Genomic DNA, 6785 nt, shown 5'->3' on the forward strand with positions numbered 1-6785 from the left:
AGGGAGGGAGGGAGGGAGGGAAAATGAAGTAAAGAGAATGAGGGAGAGGAAAATGCCTAAGAGTGACAGACATACATAACGTATATCCTTGCAATAGTTTTGTGTTCTCATTGCTAGATGTGGACTACGGAGTTGTAATCTGCATGCAAGAGGATAAAGAATCATGAGTTCAAGGCCAACATATGCTACATTGTAAGAACTTAACATTCAAGCATACATGTCCATGAATGCGTGCACGAACACATGCGAGCCCACACAAACACACACACACACACACACACACACACACACATGCCTGAGGGACATGGAACAAAAAATCTTACCTTCACATCTATTAATAACTTTGCCTTGTGGACTGGTATTTATTGCCTCCTAAGCCTAATTATGACACACTGCTTCTGTTTAAAACGGTGGTTCTCTGTTGAAATTAGAAGACTCCGTTCCCAAGATTCTTCAATTATTTCTTCTCGGAAATATTCTTCTGCCTGGGTACTTTCAACTTTTCTTTTTCCTTTTTTTCTTTTTTTTTCACATTTTAAATTCTTGTTTGTTATTTTTTTAATTTAAATAATTTTATTTATTTACTTTCCAGTCGTTGCCCCTCTCAGTCCTCTCTCCATTAGTTCCTCATCACCCTTGCCTCCAAGAGGTTGCTCTTCCCCCCTACCATGCCTCCTCCTTTCCTGGGGCCTCAAGCTCTCAAAGATTAAGCACATCTTCTCCCACTGAAGCTAGAGCAGCCAGACCTCTTCTACATATGTGCCAGGGGCCTCAGACCAGCCCACATATGCTCCTGGTTGGTGGCTCAGTCTCTGGGAGCTCCCTGATGTCTGGTTTAGTTGAGACTGCTGGTCTTCCTTCGGGGTCACTCTGCTTTTCAGATTCTTCAATCTTTCCCCTAATTCAACCATTGGGTCCCTGACTTCAGTCCAAGGGTTGGGTATAAGTATCTGCTTCGGTCTCATTCAGCTGCTGGTGGGGCCTCTCAGAGAACAGCCATGCCAGACTCCTGTCTGGAAGCACATCATAGTATAGTAGGGTCAGGTCTTGGAGTTTCTCCTTGCCCCATGAAATGGATCCCAAGTTGGACCAATCATTGGACCTCCTTTCCTTCAGTCTCTTCTCCATCTTTGTCCCTGCAGTTCTTTTAGACAGGAACAATTCTGGGTCAGGTATTTTGCCTGTGGGTATTTTACCTTGTCCCTTCAGGTCCTGTCAATATATTGGAGGTACACTTTTTGAGTTCCCTTTTCCCAATGCTAAGGTCACCCCCATGAGTTCTGACAGTGTCTCACCTACTAGGTCTCTGGTACTCTCTAGAGAGCCCCCCTCTTCCTACTCCCTAAGGCTGCTTATTTCCAGTGGCCCCCACGGCTTCTCTCCTGCCCGCCATTCTCCCCCCCCCCAGCATATCTGATCTTACTTCTCCTTCCCCCCTCTCTCCTCTCCCACCCAGGTCCCTCCCTCCCTCAGCCTCCCATGATTATTTCCTCCCACCTTCTAAGTGGGGTTTAAGCCTCCTCACGTGGGCATTTCTGCTTTTAACACTTCTTACACTCTGCAGGTTGTAACCTTTACTATTATGTTGTGTATATGGGTCCACTGTCCATCCAGTGCCAACAAAGGACAGAAGAGAACATATAATCTCCTGGACCTGGAGGTACACATGTTTGTAAACCATCATGTAGGTGCTGGGAATGAAACCTAGGTCTTCTGGAAGCACATCTAATATTCTTACCCTGAGCCATTTCTCTAGCCTCTTATTCATTGTATTTAATCACCCCACACCTTTTTTGTTTTCATGTACATTTTGTTTTTTCTTAACTCTTTTAATCATAAACATAATTTTGAAATCATTTTTTAAATTTGTATGGCCTGTTTTAATCATATTCTTAGCTATCTCCTAATTGTTCCCAGATCTGATCTACCCCCTTATGCACCCAATCACAACTATGTATTTTTAATCCCCTTAGAAACATACACTTATACACACAGGAAAAACAACACACACAAATACTTTCAAATTTGGATTCCTCTGTAAATCAAATACTACCTCATTGCTTAGCTAGAATGGTTCATTCTTCATCTATAAAATTGCTACAGAACTATAATGAAACCTGTTTGAAATATATATTACTGATCATTTCCTTATAAAAAATTATTACATGGGGCAAAATTGGCTCAGGATTACTTTATTTTCCTATAGTATCTTTGATAATATTATCTTTTTAAACTTATTTTATTAGATATTTTCTTCATTTATATTTCAAATGCTATCCTGAATGACCCCTATACCACCCCCCTGCTCCCCTGCCCACCCACTCCCACTTCTTAGCCCTGGCGTTCCCCTGTATGGGGCATATAAAGTTTGCAAGACCAAGGGGCATCTCTTCCCAATGATGGCTGACTAGGCCACCTTCTGCTATATATGAGGATAGAGACACGAGCTCTGGGGGTACTGATTAGATCATATTGTTGTTTCGCCTGTAGGGTTGCAGACCCCTTGAGTTCCTTGGGTAATTTCTCTAGCTCCTCCATTGGGGTCTCTGTGTTCGATCCTATAGATGACTGTGGGCATCCACTTCTATATTTGCCAGGCATTGGCATAGCCTCACAGAGATAGCTATATCACTGTCCTTTCAGCAAGATCTTGCTGGCATATGCAATAGTGTCTGCGTTTAGTGGCTGATTATGGGATGGACCCCCATGTGGGGCAGTCTCTGGATGGTCCATCCTTTCNTCTTAGCTAGAAACTTTGTCTCTGCCACTTCTTTCATGGGTATTTTATTCCCTATTCTAGGGAGGAATAAAGTATCCATGTGTTGATCTTCCTTATTCTTTATTTTCTTGTGTTTTGGAGATTGTATCTTGGACATTCTAGGTTTCTGGGCTAATATCCACTTATCAGTCAGTACATATCAAGTGAGTTCTTTTGTGATTGGGTTACCTCACTCAGGATAATATCCTCCAGATACATCCATTTGCCTAAGAATTTCATAAATTCATTGTTTTTAATAGCTGTCTTAATGGAAAAACAATATTGAACATGAGGAAAATCCAGAGATTTGGAGCATGCATTTTAAAAAATATACTGATTATATTTGGTGCATTAATAAAGAACTAGTATTGTATATCAATTTTAATATCATGTATTTTAACTATATAACAATACATCACAGTATATTTTTGTTGCTAATTAGAGAAGAATATCATTATATTCTATATAGGGAAAAGAATTCCTTTTCAAGCAAGCATATAATGTTCACTTAAGATATATAGGGATATTAAAATAAATAATTTTTAAAAAGACAAATTTTTATATTGAAATACCAAATCATTATAGTTAACATCCTGGTTTTAAAAAAATCACATTGAGTGACAAAAAAAATGTGTTGCGGTTTTAATGAAATTGACTTGATGACATAGCCTTTGTCCTCCTAGTGATAATCTTATGAACAAATAAAGAAAAACTGGAATTTATTATATATTTATAACTCCTGTTTACTATACCATTCCAAGTTGAATTTTTAAATCTGTTCCCTAAATTCTATATGAATCTGTGTGCTAATTTTAGTTGTCAACTTGACTCCCTTAGAATCACCTGGGAAAAGAGAGTCAAAGTGCCTTTGTTGTGATGCTATTGAACTGAGAAAATGTCTCTTGAGAGTGTGTCCATGAGTTTAACAGATGTAGACAACTCCACTGTGAATGGGATTTGGATCATGGATTTATAGGAGGAGAGTAGGAAAGAAGTAGAGTAAAAGAGAGAGACATAGAGATAGAGAAAAATGAATACAATGTTTCACCATGCATACTCATGTATGCATACTCTGAAGACTTGAATGTTGATGTCATCAGCTATCTCAAGTTCTTCCACTGTGTCTTCCTGCTAGCGCTAGACTGTTACTTAAAATAATAAGCTAAAGAAAGATTTTCTCCAATAAGTTACATGTATTGGGCCACTTTATAATAGCAATAATATATAATACAATGGCATAGAAATGAAAAAAATTTACATATATGTATAAGTATTATATACATATGTGCAGGAAATATATATATATATTTATATATAATATATCTATTTATACCTCTATATATCTATAATATAATATATATTTATATATATAATAGTATATAATATATACTATATATAATATATAATAGTATATAATATATACTCACTATATTCTCATACTATATGCCAAATGACCAAGTTCTTATGAGACTTGGAATATAAAAGATATAGTAAGTTCAGTGTATGCTTATAGAAGTATATAATTTAGATGTAGATGTCATATGTTTGTAAGTGATACATAAACATTTAATCATCTAAATACTAAGTTGATATATCTGATGATTATATGATACTGAGATTTAGATTTTTACAGTTTATACAACAGAGGAATGGAGATATTGACCTGAAGATCTACTTAGCTGTGGAGTCTCAGAAAACAAGTCAATCAAGGACAGTGTTCATGATGGCACCTAAGTTGCCTGCCATGAAATTGTGTTCTACTGAGATATTTTTAGAGAAGCACTAATTGAAACAAATGAAGTAATGAAAACATTACACTAAAACACCTATAATTTAAGGAATTCAATACAATACTTGGAGGGAAACGTTGATATTGTTGAAACTGCATTGTATTGTGAACTCCTAATGCCTGGCATTTATTCCTGACTAAATGGCCCTCTTATAGATGATTATAGTCTTATGAAAATTACTTTCCTTTGTAATGTTTCATTAATAGTGTAGGAGTAGCTAACAATTGAAAAGGTATTTTCTTATATGCCTTTAAACATAAATGAATGAAAAATTGGGAGAATAAATGTATTCCATAGGAAAAAAACCTAACAAGGTTCTAACTCTTCATAAAGGTTTACCTTGAGACAGGTCTTCAAGCTTCAACACAGATAAGGCCAGTTTGTAAGTCTTAGTTGAACATCAGCCTTCATAGAAAGCCTCAGATATAGTCAGAGCTAACATTAGATTCTTCTCACATTTTCTCTGAGCTTTAAACTGTCTTCAAGATTCCCAATACTATATCAGAGCTTTTCAAACCAAGTAATTCCCCAAAGCCTACCATTTCTCAGGCTTGTATCTCAACAATTTTATTATCATTTTCCCATTTGTTCCTGAATTGTCTGTAAATGTTTTAGCCTGTTTCTCATACTTAGTTTTAGCTCAGAGAACATAATCAGGCTCGATAGATCAGCCCTTTCTGTCCTCAGATATGTTCTTAAGAAAATCCGTTCAGAATATGGTTTGCTATGTTTCCTCCATTTGCTGGTATTGTAAATGTTTTTATTTATTTCATGCTCTACCACTGAGGCTGAAGAATTAGTTAAAAATTTACACATCTCAGTGTTATTTCAGAGATCCTATTTTTATAATGGACTATTTTCAGACTTTTGGAGATTTTTAATTACAGAATTCTCATAAAGTTGATTTGGGCAGTTTTAGTTACTCCCCACCTCCAGATTTTTTTTTTTAATAAAGAAAAAGAAATGGCATGTTCTTTAAGGTAACATTCTCCCTGACACCTCAAGTATAGCTCAAATTTTATCAACAGGCTTGTATATTACATTCTGTTCTTATTGTGTTTTGAAGCACAATATATTTTGAAATTTCTAAAAAGACATGTAATCTGATAAATTACACACCCTAGGGAGAATAAGTTCTAAAATCTGCCACTTTCAAGCTTTGGACCTGGAAAAGCTTGTGTGTTAGTTCCAAACCCAATCATCAGGCAAACCCAAACAGTGAGTGGTGTAAGCTAGCATCCACATGCCCAAGCCCAGGAAGCAGTGAGCACAGGGGGCAAATTCTGGTCCTTGGTTTGTTTCATTGTTTTAAACCTGGATTTCCCTGTGTCCAGCCTGACGTTGATCTTGCTTTGGGGCTAATGCTTGCCTTCAAATCATTGCTTTTCCAGAACATTTGGAACTACAAACTTGCACTAGGTTTATCCAAAGTAAATACTGCAGTTTTCAGGACTAAGGTCCAGACTTACCAACACTGTAAGACTCAGATGAAGGGTTGGAAATGATTTTTTTTTCCAGTTTAAGCAATCGGGTAAAGACCCAGAATGTGTAAATTCTTCCTCCCTTGACTTATTTTTGTTGTTGTTGTTGTTTATATGTTTGATTGATTATTTTGCTCTAGTCAGGCTTTCAACAGAATATGTTCCTCACATGAGGCAAGGCCTTGTTAAGCCTAACAACCTGTTAAAAATCTTAGGATTCCTTCAGAGATAGACCCAGAAATAAGTGGTAGACAGAAACCCAGGAGGCCAAATTTAGTCAGTCTAAAGTGTAAAAATTAACCATCATGAGCTGTGATGATTTGTAAACCGAATGTCTGGGTAAGCAGCAGTGTTATAAGTCAAAGCCATGAACAGGAAGATTAGCGCATGTGAATGGAAGGAGGGAACCTGATGATCTTCCAAGAGCATGTGATTTTCACTTAGAATGTCCATTAGAAGAATGAGAGAGAAGCTGTATTGAAGCATAGTTCACAAAGAGATTAAAGAGTTCTTTAGTAGAGCCCTAACTCAACTAACTGAATTATCAACTCTCCATACATCTCTTTATGATACTTCTTCATTACTTCCTTTCTTCCCATATATGGGAATATTCTTGAATCTTTCGTTTTCCTGCACATTACATACACAGATTCTTCTGGAAGCTTCTACATTTGAGTAACTAAAATCTGCAAGAAGTGTCTGATGTGTAACAGTTTTATATATATATATATATATATATATATATATATATATATA

Source organism: Mus pahari, chromosome 13, assembly GCF_900095145.1.
Source record: "Mus pahari chromosome 13, PAHARI_EIJ_v1.1, whole genome shotgun sequence".
Taxonomy (NCBI): Eukaryota; Metazoa; Chordata; class Mammalia; order Rodentia; family Muridae; genus Mus; species Mus pahari.